This window comes from Montipora capricornis, chromosome 8, assembly GCF_036669925.1.
Source record: "Montipora capricornis isolate CH-2021 chromosome 8, ASM3666992v2, whole genome shotgun sequence".
Lineage (NCBI taxonomy): Eukaryota > Metazoa > Cnidaria > Anthozoa > Scleractinia > Acroporidae > Montipora > Montipora capricornis.
This window is the reverse complement of record NC_090890.1, coordinates 37,093,998-37,111,284: the sequence shown is the minus strand read 5'-3', so window position 1 is coordinate 37,111,284 and position 17,287 is coordinate 37,093,998. Positions and strand designations below refer to the sequence as shown.

The 17,287-nt window shown below is 39.6% G+C and overlaps 1 long non-coding RNA gene across 2 annotated transcripts; it reads left to right on the top strand.

Annotated features, from left to right (window-relative positions):
- The first annotated feature begins 2,431 nt into the window (after nt 1-2,431).
- LOC138059963 (uncharacterized) lies at nt 2,432-15,570 on the top strand. Of its 2 annotated transcripts, XR_011134276.1 has the most exons (6): nt 2,432-2,679; nt 2,713-3,098; nt 7,126-7,190; nt 13,208-13,320; nt 14,733-14,928; nt 15,438-15,570. It is a non-coding gene; the product is annotated as an uncharacterized lncRNA (long non-coding RNA). The 2 variants fall into 2 exon arrangements; XR_011134277.1 differs by lacking the exon at nt 7,126-7,190.
- Nucleotides 15,571-17,287: the final 1,717 nt, after the last annotated feature.

Sequence of the window (17,287 nt, the reverse complement as noted above, 5' to 3'; positions counted from 1 at the left end):
TTGTTTACTTTTGTATAGTAAGTCAATTGATATCCATGTATAATAACCAAAACTAATCCTACCTAACCTGACCCCAATTTATTCTCTAGGCTTAATTTAGGCTCCAAAAAAAGTTACGTCACTTCATCTGAGTGCGTATTCAACCTACAATGCTCGTCACATTTGTTGGAACACCCATCCCCGTTTCCCCCCTCCTCCAATGTTGATTTTCACAACTACTAGTAGTCGCCCGAAAAATTCCCACCCAACATTAAATAGATGAGTTCACACTCTTGATTGCATCATGGGTGATCAGGGCAACATGGCGGGAAATTCAAAGGTTCGTATGGAAATTCAAAGCAAAATATACTGTACATGACTCTACTTTATAGACTTTCGCCTTCATAAACCAAACAAATAAGTTTATGTTCACAACTGAAATGAACGAGACTTGGTATTCGTTCTTTGGAATACCTAAATATTGCTTTCTTTGTCTCCATACGTTCTCTGTAATTTTGTGCCTTTGGAATTACAGAAAATGTATGGCAGAAACTCTTTTCAATAAAATAAATTCTACAATAGCCATTCTCTCCAAATTTGTTCTACCGCACCTTTGAGGGCATATCTTCTGTTTTGGAAAAGAAAAAACCCCAAATTGCATGTCATGAGTACTTTTCATCGTTTTGAACTTCCTTACAAACCTTTGAATTTCTCTCCATCTAATGCCCTGATTACCCATGATGCAATCAAGAGCGTGAACTCGTCTATTGGGGGGAGGGGGATGTGGTATAAGGCACGATCTTGTAACACAATGATTGTGGACCATTCGCTAAGTGTTCCAACTAAATATGTCTAATATTGTAGGTAAAATGAGAATCACTAATTTAACCTAAGTAAAAACGGATTCAACCAGAGAACGAATTTTACCGGCAACATTTCTACCGCCGGTTGAGTCCATCTTAACTATCTTAGCTATGTTCCCTTGTTCCCCAAAGCCCCTGAGGGGCCCCTGAGGGGCTCGGTTCAGGTTCTTGAACTGAGAAACGAGGAAACAGTGACCAAAATAATTTGACGAACAAGGAAACAAACAATTTTTGGGATCAAAAAGCTGGGAACAATTTTGAAAGTAATTTCGGGAACAAGGGAACACAAGCAAATTTTTAAATGGCAAAAGGGAACAAAGACCCCCCCCCCCGTACCCCCGGGGGGGGCCTCCCGGTTTCAGCGCTCGCTACCCCCAAATGCTGCCAAATCGTGCCGATTAATTAAGGAACAGAAAGACAAAGAAGACAGATCGACCTCGAGCCTGACTGTAACTCTTCCCACCAATAACCATGTCAGCGGTCTCTCTTAGTATTCCATGTTAATCAAAGGAGAGATTCGAAAGGAAAGCAGGGAATACACAATGGGAAGAGAAATATTTTTGGCTAACAGAGAAAAAAAAATGTATTAATTTTACAACATGGTTGGGATGCTATAGATTTTAAAGGGGCACTGTCATACTAAATTTGCTGTTTTTAGGTCAAAACTGGGTAAAAATCTAAATTAGTACTTAGGCTCACACGTACAACATTCCTGACAGCCCACTGACAAGATATAAAATATATTTATTGCACAAAGAGCCATTCGTGTTTAATTTTTGTCGACTTTCTGCGGGCACCATCTCCAAACAACTTTCAAGTTTCAATCCTATCTCGTCCCCAGGGCACTTTGCCCAAAGCCAGGGAAAAGCGCCCTGGGGACGAGATTGGTTTCAATCCATTTCCATGGCTGTAGATCTGTAACAAAGATTAGCTACAGTGCACTTCAATTGTAATTGGCAACAAAACTACACCATCATTTTTTTTAGGTCTTGGTTGATGCAAAGACGTATTTTAGTGTTTTGAAGTTCGACTTTAAAAGCGTGACACTGCCCATTGAAGGGGTTCAGTAAAGGCGGAGTATTTCCGGCCTTTCAGCAGACAGTACAAGCTGGTGCGTAATGTTTTAGGGGGCTCTAATAAATTTCAGCAATGGATGATATCTCAGTTTGTTCAGTAGTCACTCAAGAATGATCTACAAAGTGCTTTTTTTCTAAAACAGGTTATTGACAGGTCCAACGCTTATTAATCAATCCCAGCGATGGTATCGAAAATGATTCTGAGTGCCATGTTTGCTCCTGCTGCTTCCGTATAAAGAAAGCATAGCCATTCCTCCTATTCAATAACAATTATAACTTCGCGTGTCTGTGCTTTTCCTGTTTCCTTTTACAACATTTGTTTTGTTTTGTCTAGTAAGTCTAAAGCTAATTCACTTGCTTTATACAAAGTTTCTCGAATTCTTGATACTGTATCATGAATTTTTATATCATTAGGAAAATTCTGTGTTTGGTGAAAGTTTGATGGTAAAATATGGACCAATTTGATCTGGGTGTTTCCGTTGCGGATTTTCCGCACTCTGTCAGATGAAGGCCATTGTCAAATGCATTTGCATGATACCGACTTGGTGGACCAATACTTAGGACCAACGAAAGCGTCGTTTCAATTCAGAAGTAAAAAAAACATAAGATAGTTTGCGATCACTTTGCCACCATCCAAGAAAAGGGCAATTCCACAAGAGTGGAACTGGTATTAGCTGGGATTAAGTTATCATGGCGTGCTGGCGTTTTTCTTGAAAACTCCAATTTCGTCACTTAACGTTGTTGTTTCTCTGTGGAAGGGAGTGGAATGTATAAAACAGAAAACACCAGCGCAGTTTGAAGGGATTTTGTCCTTAATTACTTTTATCTTTCTGTGTTTAGATTTTCAACGCGATAAGGACATCGTTAAAAGTTTTACTGAAAAAAGTTTGTTTTGTCAAAAGGACTCAACGTTGTTTTGAAATTTGTGACTCTATTGAGTCAAACACCTGTCTACCCATTTCTCCAAGCTGTTAAAAAAAAACGAAGTTTTTAACTGGTCCCTTTTGCATTTCAAATGCTGCCGTGAGATAAAAGCTTCCGGAAATCCGGAGCCCGCAAGGGAATTGGAAATTAAAGGCGATGGCTTTGCTGTTCAACATCATAATAGATAACTGACTCTGCCAAGAAGTGCATTATCAACGAAGGTTGACTACAAAGGAAACTTTTGATCTACAAACAGGCAAGTACAGCGTAAAGACGTAAAAAATATGGTCCAGCATTGAAAAGAGGGTCTACTTTGGGAATGCAATTTCATCGATTAATGATGGTCACATTTTGTTCAGTTGTTTTCCAAATGAGATAAAAAAAAAAAGCCCAGACCAGTATCTCCTTTGTTAAGAGGGCTTTGAAATCATTTAATCTGTCCTTTATAAATGTACTTGATTTTTTTCGACGTACATGCGCACGGTATATTCGTCTAGACTATTTTAGGGCCTGGCTGTATTCCGTTATTTAAATTTAAATTTTCCGACTTGACGGACAGCAAAACCTTATGAATTTTTATCGAAGCCATTTACTGAATAAATAAATTTGGTTTTAACTTGATCGCGCCTTTCTTCGTGTACCTACATGTCTTCTAGAAGGCAACAGTTTGCTACGTATAAGACATGATGGAAATGTTCACTGATCAGTTGGCCTCCGTGCTTCCCTGACTGGTGATGGTTCAACGCTAACCTGGCTTGAAGACGATCATCCAAGCGCCTCAGAGCACCGGTCGAAATCTCAAAATGGCACAGAAATTCAAAGCATCATGCAACATCTATACCGGAAAAGTTCGCATTCGATTACTCCAATTTTACGTTCACCTTGGTGCAAAAATAATTTTACAGTTTTCGAATCTTTTTTTAACACCTGACTGGAACTCTCGTAGTTAAGATGACGGGTTCCCCTCAGCCCGTTCTGCACTTGAATTAATCAGGAATAATATTGTAGTTGGATTCCTAAAGGGGCATTTATATCATTTACAGTCGCAGACTGCTTTCAAACGATCGAAACTGGTAATTCACTCGCGATCGGAAATATTCTTTCAAATTCAAATAGTTACGAAATTCCATTAACCGCTTTTGTGTTGCCCCCCGCAACTAGAAGTGAATTCTTTGGCAAAAACTAGCACGCTAGAAGTACGATCTTTCTAAAACCAACAAAATCTGCAAAACAGAACGTCTAAAGGTCTTGGTCATGGTTCCGGTCAGTGTAAAGTCAAGGGCGTATATCCCTGGCCTTTCTTGTGACTGAATCGGATGAGATAAAATAAACTAATTTGTTCGCCGAATAAGTGAAAAACCCAAGGGCATTGGCGGTAATGAATTAAATGGGGAGACAAAACAACTTTCAATTCGTTTGCACGAAGGTGGAATTTGTCGCCTTCAAACATCTTATCCCTTTCACGAAAATACAAACAACGAAATGCTCTCGTCTCTTGTGTGTTTTCTTCAAGACCCTCCCTAGAATTACCCGCTCTGTTTGTAAGTTAGGTATAAAAACGTTTCCATTTCCTCCAAAATGATCATAATTATTCGATATACTCATGTTAATTTTAAACATGATGGACCGATTAGAAATTAAGACTGGAAAATGTCTATAGTTTGGTGATAACGTTTTAAAGTTAATTACACTTTCTTCGAATTGCCTTGACGTACCTTCTAAACTAATAATTTCTATTGAAATATGACCTACAGCTTTCACGTTCCATCCGGCATTTTCAAAGTAATTCATGGAAGCTTCTAATATTAATTACATACAAACAATCACAGACTCTCTTAAGCTTATAGAATCTATGATTCACAGTGCAAATTTAGTACGAGGGGATATTGTTAAATGTCAAGGTGTCGTTTCGCTATCTATAACACTCGGCCGATCATGAAAGAAATACGGTAGTCTCCAAAAGTTTACTCTATGTGCCAGCCTGGAAGCGGCTTTAGGCTAGCTAGGAATTCGAAACTGTTCCAGGGCTATCTTCTATCATTCATTTCGCTGGATCTTATTCTTTTTTACCTTGTCTTGAACAGGAAATGTAATGAATCTTGAGGTAGCAGTAATCTTTAATTAAAAGTAAAATCACAAATTGCTATGGTGGAATTGAATTCAGCCGCAAGCGAAACAGTCTTGATGACTATTTTTCAATTTGATGCGATAAAAACCTCATGCATGGAAGACATCGAGACCACTCGTAAAACATTTTATCATGTGTAAACTGTTTTGTAGCCGTTCAATGACGAAGTTGATAAATTACAAAAATTTGGTTTTATCAACGGAGTTGATAATGTAAATTGGCCACCGTACAGAGATTCGATACGTTTCGAGCGTCGCTCTGACGAAGGGCTGACGCTCGAAACGTCAGCTTTTAGAATCTCTGTACAGTGGCCAATTCACATTATCAACTCCGTTGATAAAACCAAATTTTTGTATAAAATAAAATAAATAAATAAATACTGGCTGTGCTAATCACCCTTACTTGCAGTAGAAGACTGAATTGCGAATGGCGCAGCTCACGATATCGGGCTGAAAGCATACAAAGGCGCCTCAGTCTGGCAGCAGCTATACAGTCCATGTTTGATGTCGGAGCACAGCAACCACAGCTAGATGTTAATTAGCTATGAGTCGATTTTGATGAGAAAAACCCCGGAGAAAGACCGTCGAGTCAGGTTGAGATCGACTGAAACTCATCCCACAAAGATGGCCGAGGCCAGAGTTGAACCCTGGCTCGCAGTGGTGGGAGGCCTGATAGATAACCACTAAGCCACCCTGACTCCCTATACTATTTCCCCTGACTCCCTGTACTACTTCCCCTGACTCCCCTATACTACTTCCCCACCGACACAGCACCACAGTTTCTTTAGAAACTACCCCCTTAATTCATTTGATAAATTACACTGTCTCATCGCTTTTCGTAAAATGGAATCGGTCTTTTGCAATTAATAGAGAAGTTATAAGAAAACGACATAGGTTACGGAAACGACAACGCCTCAAAATATCATTGGTTAAAAAAGTAAAAAGAATCGTACTGCACGTGCAGCTCGCACTTTAGCACATTCTTTTGTGGTATCCATGACAACGACGTTAGTGAAATCACCAAATTTGAGGTTTTGACGAAAACCTGAGCATTCCTGAGCATACAAATGTGAATCTTTCATTCTTTATCAGTTTTTACGCAGTGATTACGCTGGTACAAATTTAGTTTTAGGATATTTCTCCCAAATCGTTGTACGACGTGAAAGATATAAATCGCGAGCCGATGAGTCCCTGTTATTGCAGACCTGTTCTGATTTTGTTTTAGTTGTCTTCTTTTAATTGCATCTACAAAATGTTGGATCCTTCGTTAATTGCCACGGTGCACATCCCAATTAAAAACGTTTCAATCTCACGGAACCATAAACGATTTTAAAGTTGTCATTAGGCCAAAGGAGATCCTCAAATTCCGGTTTATCTTTATGAACCAATAAAAACTCTTGATAAAAATTGAATTTTGCAAGTTAAAAGCGAGATGTTTTTATCCAATTCCAGAAAAAATAGATCCACAATTAAATTAGAAAATTGGCGATCATCAATAATTAAATAGTTTGCCTTAATCGTTGTTCTGGCATTATTGAGGAAAAGTATAATTGAAAGCAACAGTCAGTTTAGTTTGACGGAGACAAGCATCAAAAAACTGTTATGGTCATACTTTACGAACAAGTTATTTTTCGATCATAAAATTGAACATGATAAAAATATTTTGGAAGTGAGTGCTCTGACCTCAGCATTTGACATCTTCACGAAAATAATGCAAAACTAAACGCCCAAATTCGGATGTAAAAGAAAATGTGACTAATTTAACCTGTGGCGTTTATGGTAAAACAAATTTAAAAGCGTTTGAGGCAAGCTAAACGGCTTGATTTGCACGCAAGCGAACTCAAAACTTCTATGTATTGTTTGAAAAACGTCCTTCCAATATATTTTCCACGAAATTGCAAATTTCAATATGTCAAGAAGAAAAATATCTATCAGTTTTTCAGCTAAGAACGAATGCATTAGGAATATAAGATCATGAGCTAATGAACTCTTTAACAATCAGTCGGAAAAAGCTAACGAAGAGATAAAATGTAGGAAGATCGAGAAGTGTTTTAGCAAACATTGATTTCATTTGCCTTGATGAAGATTTTGAATCAATATATTAAACCTAGCTCGATGTCATGCGTATATAATTACACATGTTGTTGCAATTACAGCAGCTCCGGATTTGCCCTCGCTAATTTTGTGGTGAAGCCGTTTCTCGCTGACGAATTTCTCAAAGGTCTGTGCTTAGTCTTATTTTTATTTATTTAAAATGAAAAAAAAAAAAGAAAGAGCTGATTGATAATTTTGATCGGTCTAGTGAAAATGTTTCATTGCTTTCTCAGTGATCTTTAATATATTGATACTTGAACATTTTTTTCCATTTTCTATCGAAAAAGGTTTTATGGTATAGTGAGCCTATTATTCATTGTCAGCTTTTGATTTTTTTAAAGGTAATTTAAATTTGACTATAAAAACTGCAATAATATATCTCTTAAGAACATTATAAAACATTAAAAAGCTAAAAGCTGACCTAAAAAGGCTAGTTGACGACGTTTTGTCTTTTTGTCATAGCGAGCTCAAGCAGTTTGCCCAGCTGAGTTTTTTTCTTTTCTTCACCAATTTGCCGTTCAAAATCCATACCATCAAAATCCTGGTCAACAAAGCTTTCACGAATGACTGAGTGGTTTAACAAAACTCACGCACTCAAAAGTTTCAGAAGGATCAGCTGGCCAAACTGCTTGAGCTTGCTACTGCAAACCACCTCTTTCATTTTTGACGGCCAATTATTTGAACAAACTTATAGAGTGGCTGGCTATGGTGACTCCTCTTCGCCCCTCATAATGGCCAATGTCTTTATGTGTCAGCTTGAAGAACGACGAACGCAAGTCGCTTGATGCCTCAGCTGCGTAGAAGATATTTAGATGACACTCTCGCACAACTGAGGCTTTCGAAAAAGAATCTGTCAACTGAATTACGATCTATTTTAATTCGTCTTCATTATCCAATTTATATCAGCCTTACAGAATCGACTATTTCCAATTTTTCTAGGTCTGTTCATGTATATAATTCTTCAACGAGAATAGCTGAAAGAAACACTGACACGACTAACACTGGACCAACATAGTCAGGATTGGTCTTCCTTTCAAACGTGACGTGATCTTAGTCGTTTTTGTGAGTAGAAAATTAGAGTAAGACCTTAGGCCTAAGGAATTAAGCCAAGCCGTCCATTGTTTTCATGTGATCTGTGTTATACAGATTACATGTATGTAGGCTACACGTCCTAACACATTTTTCAATCGGCAAACATCTTATTACAGCGCACGGTAGAAGTAATCTTGATGCAAGTTTGATTGCTTAGTTTTTGAAATGCTTTTCATCAAAAAGCTCAAACCTAACCTTTTTTTAGCTTGTAAGTTAATTTTAAAGTTTTGACTGTAACTAGTACACGTTATTATCTTTGACTTCATAATGACGTCAAGATATCGTCAAAAGGTCGTCAACTAGCCTTTATTATAATTGTTTTGCTTTTTAATGTTTTATAATGTTTTTAAGATGTATATTATCGCAATGTTTTACAGTGAAATGTAATTTAAACCGTAAGAAAGGAGACAAACACACAAACGAAACCTGAATTCCGCCTATCAGAAATGCTGTCTTTAATTAATCATCGAGGGATAAGTCTACTGTAGAAATTCATGCTTCCATTCTTTTTATAACAGTCTCATTTAGTGTCATTGTACTGGTCGATGTGCATCAATTTTTTTCCCAGCAGAATGGCAGCAAGATCATTATTTAGACCACCTGCATCTCAACACATCTTATTAATGTATCATATAATCTTATCGGTTTCTGTATTCATGCACTGATCCATTCAGTCTCAATATTGCAGCATAGTAAGGGAACAAAGAACTCCACGATATAGCAGAGAAAGGCCACACCATGCATAGTCGCTTTATATCGTGGCTTCAACTCGAGGAGGCATCCTTATATTTGTAATGCTGATAGTAAACAGGTGCTGTTTTCTTAAACGCCGGGCTTTGATAAATCACCTACTTTGAGTAAACACCGGGTGTACCGATAAACACCGGGGGCTTATAATTGCGAAATACGCGGTGCATCTAAAAGCTAAAAAGCGTTGAAGAAATATGTTGCGTTAATCTTGATTTACATAAAATATCGTATTTTATAAATGAAACGCCTCCAGGGATTGTTTTAATTGGCTTATTGGGTATTTGAAGTCGGCGTTTGTATCGTGGTACCGAGACTAAGTGCCGACTTCAGAGAAACGCCGCTACCATTATAGGTCGCGTGATATTAATATTACGAAAGGACGGGAGACGTTACAGTAATTGAGAAAATTCGGAACTTGTTCATATTATACGACAAAAGCCTGAATCCTCTTTACATTACTTTTTAAACGCCCCCGGCTTTCATTTCAAAGTTCAAAGGTGATCTATGGGATCAGGCGTTTATTTGAAAACGAAGTTTCATAAATTGACATCCTTAGTTGTACGGTGTCCCACATCTGCCACGGCAAAACTTACTTTTCCGCGGCAAAAGTAACTTTTCTACGACAAAACTTACTAGTTTTGCACGGCAAAAGTCACTTTCTTCCGCGGCTGTAGTCCCAAAGACCAAAGGAGAATCAAGATGGCGGCCGCAGATTGTTGCGAAACCGTGGAAGAGCTCCGAAACGTAAGACACCATCTTTTCTTTCATTTTCTTCTCTCTTTCCTTTGTCAAACGAATATCAGTTTTATTTGCAACAGGCGCTATATTGCTTTTCGTGACGGATGCCGAGATTTCTTTTCTATTCGCTTCATTCGTCCATTGCCAGAATGCTTATCGTGTGACAACCATATTTGCACTGCTTTTCGAGCTGATATTTCTGTTCTATTTTTGTAAAGAGCTTCGGCTTGTTGCCAATCTTTATGAAAACAAAACAGAAACATCAGCTTGAAAAGAAGTGCAAATACGTCTGTTGCAAATGAAACTGATATTCTTCTGATCAAGGTAAGCCTTGAGGGAGAAACAAACTGAAAGAAAAGGAGGGGTCTTAGGTTTCGGGGCCCTTATAGGATAGGTTTCGCAACAACCTGCGGTCGCCACTTAATTAGGACTTTACCGCGGAAGAAAGTAAGTTTTTCCGCAGAAAAGTTAGTTTTGCTGTGGAAAAGTAAGTTTTGCCGTGGCAGATATGGGCCACCGAAGGAACTGTATCCAAGTTTCTGCCATTTTTTTCATGTTAATTTATTACGTTCTCAGCCTCTATAACCCAGGGTAAGTATTTCTAGAGGGATGATTTTCCTTATTTGTTTTGAGGGTCTGGTTGTACAGCATCCATCTAAGTTTCCAAGTCAGCTTACATTTACTTTTGCTAGCTTGGCCAGAAACAATAGCCGGAATTTCGATCAAACTCTCCCAGCTCTTATTTCAGAATTACCAGTTTTGACGGTTGTTTATTAAATGAGTTTGGCGTTTATAATAACCAGGGTTCAGCAAATAAGTTCGCCGGCAGCCAACTGGTGGCTAAGTTGGTCGAGCGCTGGGCTGTTATGCGGGCGGTTGAGAGTTCGACTCCGGCCGGACCAACATCTGCAACATCTGCAAATGGTTAGACTTTCTAGTCTTCTCAGGTAAGGACCATAAACCCCGTCTCACAACCCTTAAATGATTATAACCCTTTGCGACGTAAAAGAACCTACACACTATTCGCTAAGAGTACCTAGCGCATGGAGTTCCCGGTGTTGTGGTCTGTCTTCTGTGGTGTATCATGGTTGGGAAGGTAAAATCTCGGAGATACTAGCTACATTAAATTACTCTAAAATCCTATGGTAAAATAAAGATACGACGTATATAAGGCTTAATGAAATTATACAACTCTGAAAGGAGTCTATATTTCTGTGCGTTCCCTCGATCGCTCATTAAGCATGGTTTTCACAGCTTATGCTAATGAAAACGAACGTCGACATGAGCATCAACATCAACCACGGCAACCGCCATTTTGTTCAAATGCTCAGACGCAGGGAATCTGGAACGATTGTGCTTTAATTGGCCAGACGCAACAAATTTCTTTGTGCTTAGTATGCTGCGTTTCGTTTTCACACGACACAAGAGAACGCAAGCATATTAAGCGCAAGCACAAGGAAAAGGAAACATTTTGATCCTAGTGCTTGCCAGGTGATCTGGTGACGCAATTCGGAGGACATCGCCGAAAAATTTTAACGCCGTATCCCACAACCGCGCGCGGCCTTGAATGTTACTTTCGAATTCAACATTGCAGAAGCGAGGTTAGTTTCCACTTGAATTTTCATTCAGTAACAGGAAATGTGGGAGACACGGAATGATCTGTTGAATTTTTGGCGATGGAAATACTGCAGGAAATTTGGAAGACCTAAGGCCGCGTGCGGTTGTGGGATACGGCGCTAAAATGTTTCTTCCCAGTCCTCCAAATTACGTCACCAGATCACCTGGTGTGCTTGTGCTTAGGCTTGCGTCAACCCCGTTTTAACGGTGAAATAAGCGCTCTTATGCTTGCGCATGCGCTTGCGTCGCTGGTGAAAACCAGGCTTCAGAGAACTTAAAAGGCAAGTACAACGGCAACTTCAACGAAAAACGTCACTCCAAAATATGACTCAGCGCTATCGTAACTATTTCGCAATTATTACGTGTCTTGTTCACGTTGTACAATACGGACGAAATTTCCTGAACCTGGATGGGTACGAACGGTTTTAAAGAAAAACTAGAAAATGATTGGTTCATTGTTAAAGCTCGGGAAAATGGCTTTAACATTTGCTTCAATATCCTTTCGATTTTGTTGAACGATGTTGACTGCTGGGATGGGCAAACGATTCAACACGCTTTTAAACTCATTCGACATAGATTCAACTTCATTTCAACATCTTTGTCTTTAAACAGGGTTGTGAATTGGGGGCGGGGGGAGGGGGAGTGGTGAAGCAAACAGTTTCAACATCGCAGTGTTGTGTTCAAACTCCCTACTTAAACAAGGACGACCGACAAGGGCTATATATGGAAACGTAATGTAAAATATAACTTTTGGTTATTGAAATGATTCGAAATTATATCGGCATGGAATGTGTGTATGAACTTTGGAATGAATGGTATTTATGTTTGGAGAGACAGTTGACCGTCAAATTGTCCGAGGCTCACGTCCCCACGTGACCTCAAATTTGATTGTTATAGTGTCGTTGTCAAGACGATTAAGGTGAGGAAATGTGCCAAAATGTAAAAGAGGTCGTAAAACGCACTCGCGGGGCGTTGTTTTGTGTCGTTCTCGTAGCTGTCGTCGTTCTGGCTTGAATTTACGCCGGGAATTGGTTGGACCGCTGACCGGTTGGCTCAGTTGCTTGAGCATCGGACTGCTGTGCGGGAGGTGGAGGGAACAAAACTCCGGCCGGTCCACCAATACTCAGGGTCTTAAAGTAACTGAGGAGAGAGTGCTGACATCTGCAATAGTCTTCTTGAAATATTAAAGAAGATAAAACCATACAAAATGTAATTGGTGATAATGTAAATTAGCATCAATTGCTATTTTGCTGGCACGCATCAGACACCTGTTGAGCCGTGTTAGGTGCGCCGCAGTGGTTTGTGGGATTTAGGTTTGTAGTTTACGGGCGTTAGTAGGCTAAGTTCAGTTTACAGTCAGCCGTCGCCGCGTGCACAATTCCAGTTTCGTTTATTGTTATATCGCTCTGAAAAAAAAAAGTGTTATGCCTTCGTTAGGCTGCATATGATAGCGTTATTTTACATTATAACATAACGTTTTTCACAGAGAATACCCTAGAATCCCAAGGGTCGCACCACTGCCTCGGTCGGGGGTACGCGTTCCCCCGTTTTTGCCACCTACTGATTGTTAGGGTTTTTCGTATTTGGCTCTTGTGCAGTGCTCTTTTCTTTATAATTTAGTTGATGTATGAACATTTTTGTACCTATTCCAATGCTCAAAAATGAATAAATGGCAAGGTCGCTTGGCTGGCCAAACCGCCGATACATCATCTAGCTTGAGTGTCCGGTTGAGTAGTGGGGGAAGAATATAACCAACTCACTATTTGCAAAGAGTAGGGCATGGAGTTCCCAGTGTTGTGGTTGGAACTACTTTAAAATCTGAGGGTAAATAAAGTTTGATGTTCATAATAAAGAAATCCCCCGTTCTTTGTTACTTTTCCACGTGTGGAAAAAAGTAAACATTGTTTCTCCCCCTGATTGACCTGTGTAGGCCCTTATTTCTTTCAGGTGTTGAATGAAAATGGCTGGCAAAGTGCTGACTTTCTTCTTCTTGCTGTCCATAATCACACTTGGGATCTGTAAACCCAGACTCAGCTCTTTCCCGAAACTGTTTGGCAGAGGTAAGGTTGTAGGGACATGCTTATGACATTAAAGGCCATCCATACCTATATATCTCGAATTTGTTATAGTGAAGAAGAAACTGTCATACATTTTGAGGTCAAACAAAGAGTTGTTGTTTTGTTTCATGTCAAAGAAGAGGTCAGGAGACAGAGCCTTCTCCGTGGCCAAACCCACGCTATGGAATAAACAACCATCGAATATCAAACATGAAACTGATACCTTAAAATTTAAGAAGGACCTTGAGACTTAATTGTTTATTTACAGAAGCATATAGTTAACTAAGCTAAGTATTTTAACATATAGTTTTAATAGTATTGAGATAGAGTTTTTTGGATAATTGATTTGCGTCTCATTCATTTTAATTAAAAGTCTCGCGCCAGTTTATCAATCAATGACAAGGAAAACCAATACCATTCGCTACTTGCACGCGTGATTACGTCACGACATTTCCATAGCTCAGATTATACTTGACGGTTTTCAAAATACGATTGCCACTGAAAGTGGCATAAATATGATTATTATATGGAGGAGAGTGTTTTACTGGGAACTAAACCACTCGTAGATTCCATACGCCACTTCATCCGGGACCCGAGTAGCGTATTTTCCGTATGTCACCTTTGTGAGTGTCGTATCGTTCAATGACGTCACGATTCCCGCCTTTTTTATAAAGCCCAGCAGTATTTGTAAAACTTGACTACTTTGAAACACAATAAAATCGGAATTTATCAATATTTAGTCTCCATATCATAAAAAGAACATTACACGTTGGCTCGAAGATATGAATTTTATGTTCTCGTGGCAAGAACAATATCTCACTCGTTCGCTTCGCTCACTCGTGAGATATTGTTCTTGCCACTCGAACATAAAATTCATATCTTCTCGCCACCGTGTAATATCCTTTATATATAAACAATGTTTTGCATCGAGTAGGGAATTGATTCGGAGATCAATTTTTCGATTTCGATCCTATAGAACTCCAACCCCCAGTTCCCTGTTTATTAGCGGTAATAACTTGTGACAATTTCAGTTGTTAATAATGAGGGTGAATGCTCTGTCAAAGAGAAATCGGAGCGGTTTTGAATTCAGTGTCGTAAACCAAACACTAAAGCAATTACTTCGACCAATCACAGCTGGTGCAAACAACACAATGAACCAATCCAAATGCGTAGCAATTCCGTGTAACTTGCTCTGAAGCCCGGGAAAAATCGCGCGTGCAAGTTGCGATTGGTTTTGGTTTTTCTTCTCATTGGTTGAGAAACTGTCGCGAGATTTTTAAACCAATCACTACGCGTAGCAATCGCAATCGCGAAATTACTTTCGACAGTCATTTCAAAACTGCTCTATAAATTGAAGTAACCAATGAAACTGCTCAATACTATGACAAATGAAATTTTTCTTCCGAACTTCACAGAAATGGCCTTCGCAAATCACAAGCGTGAGGCTAACTCCTGTGGTGGTGGTGGGATTTGCTTGACTCTTAGTGTCTGCACTCCAGGATCAACTGATGAAGAGGGGGAGTTCATTCCCGTTGAGGGGTCCTGTCCGTCTTCGAACCTGGTTTGTTGCGTCTACGTTCCATTTAACGAGAAGCGTTGAACCCAACTCAGGTATAAATTGAATGGACACTCCTGATGCATTTAACTGAAGCTGTCGGAGTGTTCTGAGTAATTTTTTTGATTGCTTGCCTTTTGAACTACGCAGAACCATTCGACTTGTTAATTAAATACAATTGGCCTCTAAAAAACACCATAATATCAACTGAAGAACCATGTTAAGAATGGCCGATTTTCATACCAGAGACGGATAATCCGTCTGAGGCGAACTTCGGCAAATGACTGTAAATATTAATTTTACGGAGGTTTAGTTGTCAATAAAAATAAAAATAGGACCACGACTAGGGTCAACCACTCATGCTTTTCAAAATGGGCCATGGCCTTGCAATTTGGATCCTTCAGTTACGTTGGCTTGCACTTCTGGTCTAGTCGCGGTAAACGAAATCATTGCTCTTGCTCAATGTTTTAACATTTATCATGTGACCAAATTTGGGTTATTTGATAGGCTTAAAACTTCGTTTATAACTCTTTTTATGACTCTTAATTCTGTCTTCCTTTTTCAGACCCGTAACGAAGATCTCAGGCTACGAAATCAACGTCTGTAATATTATTCTTTACAAAATAATGAAAACTCGCATTTTCAAGTTAATTAAGGGACTCAATAAAAATTGCATTAAATTAAAGCTACGAAAAGCCTGATATTGTCCTTGATTTCACATAATAGAGTGGAAGATCAAGAGTGTAGAAGAAGTGAGATCGTGGGATAAGTGACCCGCAAAGAGAGGACTTTTCGGCCTTGTGGTTGGAAGGACTATCTTTTGCAACCTCGTTCCCAGGGCTTTTCTCAGCGCCGCCGAGATGGGGGCGGGCGGGAAAAGCACTTGAAAGCACTTCAATTGAAGAGGCGGGAAGAGGTTTTAAACAGAACTGATAAGGAAATTTAACACTATTCAGAGCCAAACCAATTCAAATAAGGCGCGGATAGATTATGCCTTCCATCCGCCATATTGTGAGGGGTTTTTTGCTAAGGATCCAGGCCTCAATTGCATGTATTATGTATGCTAATTTATACAACCAAGTTTTCTGGGTGTTTGCATATCACATGACCAACCGACGTCGGGGTCTTTTCCCACCCAACCCGGCTTTCTCTGTGGAGAAAAGCCCTGGGAACGAGGCTGCTCTGAGACCCCAATGGACCTTCACCACAAACGAAATTTGGCCTGATACCAGAAAGATTTTTAAACTACGTGCTTATAAACTTTCAACTATTTTCGCTCTTCAAGGTGAAGGTAAAATCTCTGTTTACGAGCCAGAAGGCCCACCAGGCCGGCGCTTACCTCCGGTTTCTGTAGCATGAAGCGACTAGAAGTATTTGTACTCTCCCCTGGATGGGATGCTATTGTAGTCCATCGCAGGGTTCCCCCCAGCATTTCGCCGGTTCTCATTTATATAACTGGGTGGGGAGAGAGGCACCGTGAGAGTAAAGTGTCTTGCCCAAGAACACAACACAATGTCCGAACCCGGACCACTCGATCCCGAGGCGAGCACTCTAACCATTAGGCCACCGCGCCTCCCACTTCAAAATGTACTGAAATGATTTCTCCAAATAAATGCAAACTCGTTCTTGAGCCCCAATTTAAAAATGGTGGCTACTAACAGTTATGTCCTTAGTTACCTGGGCCCAGTTCTTCAAAAGGTGGATAACGCGATTTACGGGATCAATCACTATCCATTGGATAGCGCAATTGATTTCGCTATTACTTATCCACTGGATAGCGATTTTTCCGATGGATAGCGCTATCCACCTTTTGAACAACTGGCGCCTAGCCTTTAAATGGAAGTGAAGCTGAAGTTGACCTTGTACGATACAAACCTCCCTGCCTTTCTTATGTTAATGATGCTGTTTTCACGCTAATTAGCTGGAATTTACATGAGAAAAGCAGCGAAGTTTCGATTAAAACAAGGTTAACTGTAGCCTCGCTTTCATTCACAGGCCAGGTAAAAAAGCACACAAGTGTAAAATGGTCTATTATTTTTGGTCAACACTAAACTGACATTGGACATTTCGTAACAATTACACGACGCAATATCCCATGTTGATATTGACAAGCTTACCGCTCTAAAAAGAATGAAAACAGGCAGAATTACAGCTTTGGTTGAACAAGAAATAGCGTTTTGTAAGCTATGCCGCGCTGATCTACAGTATTTAGGTCTAAAAACCCCGTTGAAGACGGTTAACTTTCAATTGTTTTGCTGGGTACTACTATTTCAATACTCTGAAAAATTCGATTTTCCGGTAGTTTTCCAAGTTATGCCTCGATTGTTCAGGGAAAGAGAGGAAACACGTGCAACCACGTCGTTCACAAAGTCTGTAGTTTTAGTTGTTTCACCTTTGAACGCTTTGATGTATGAT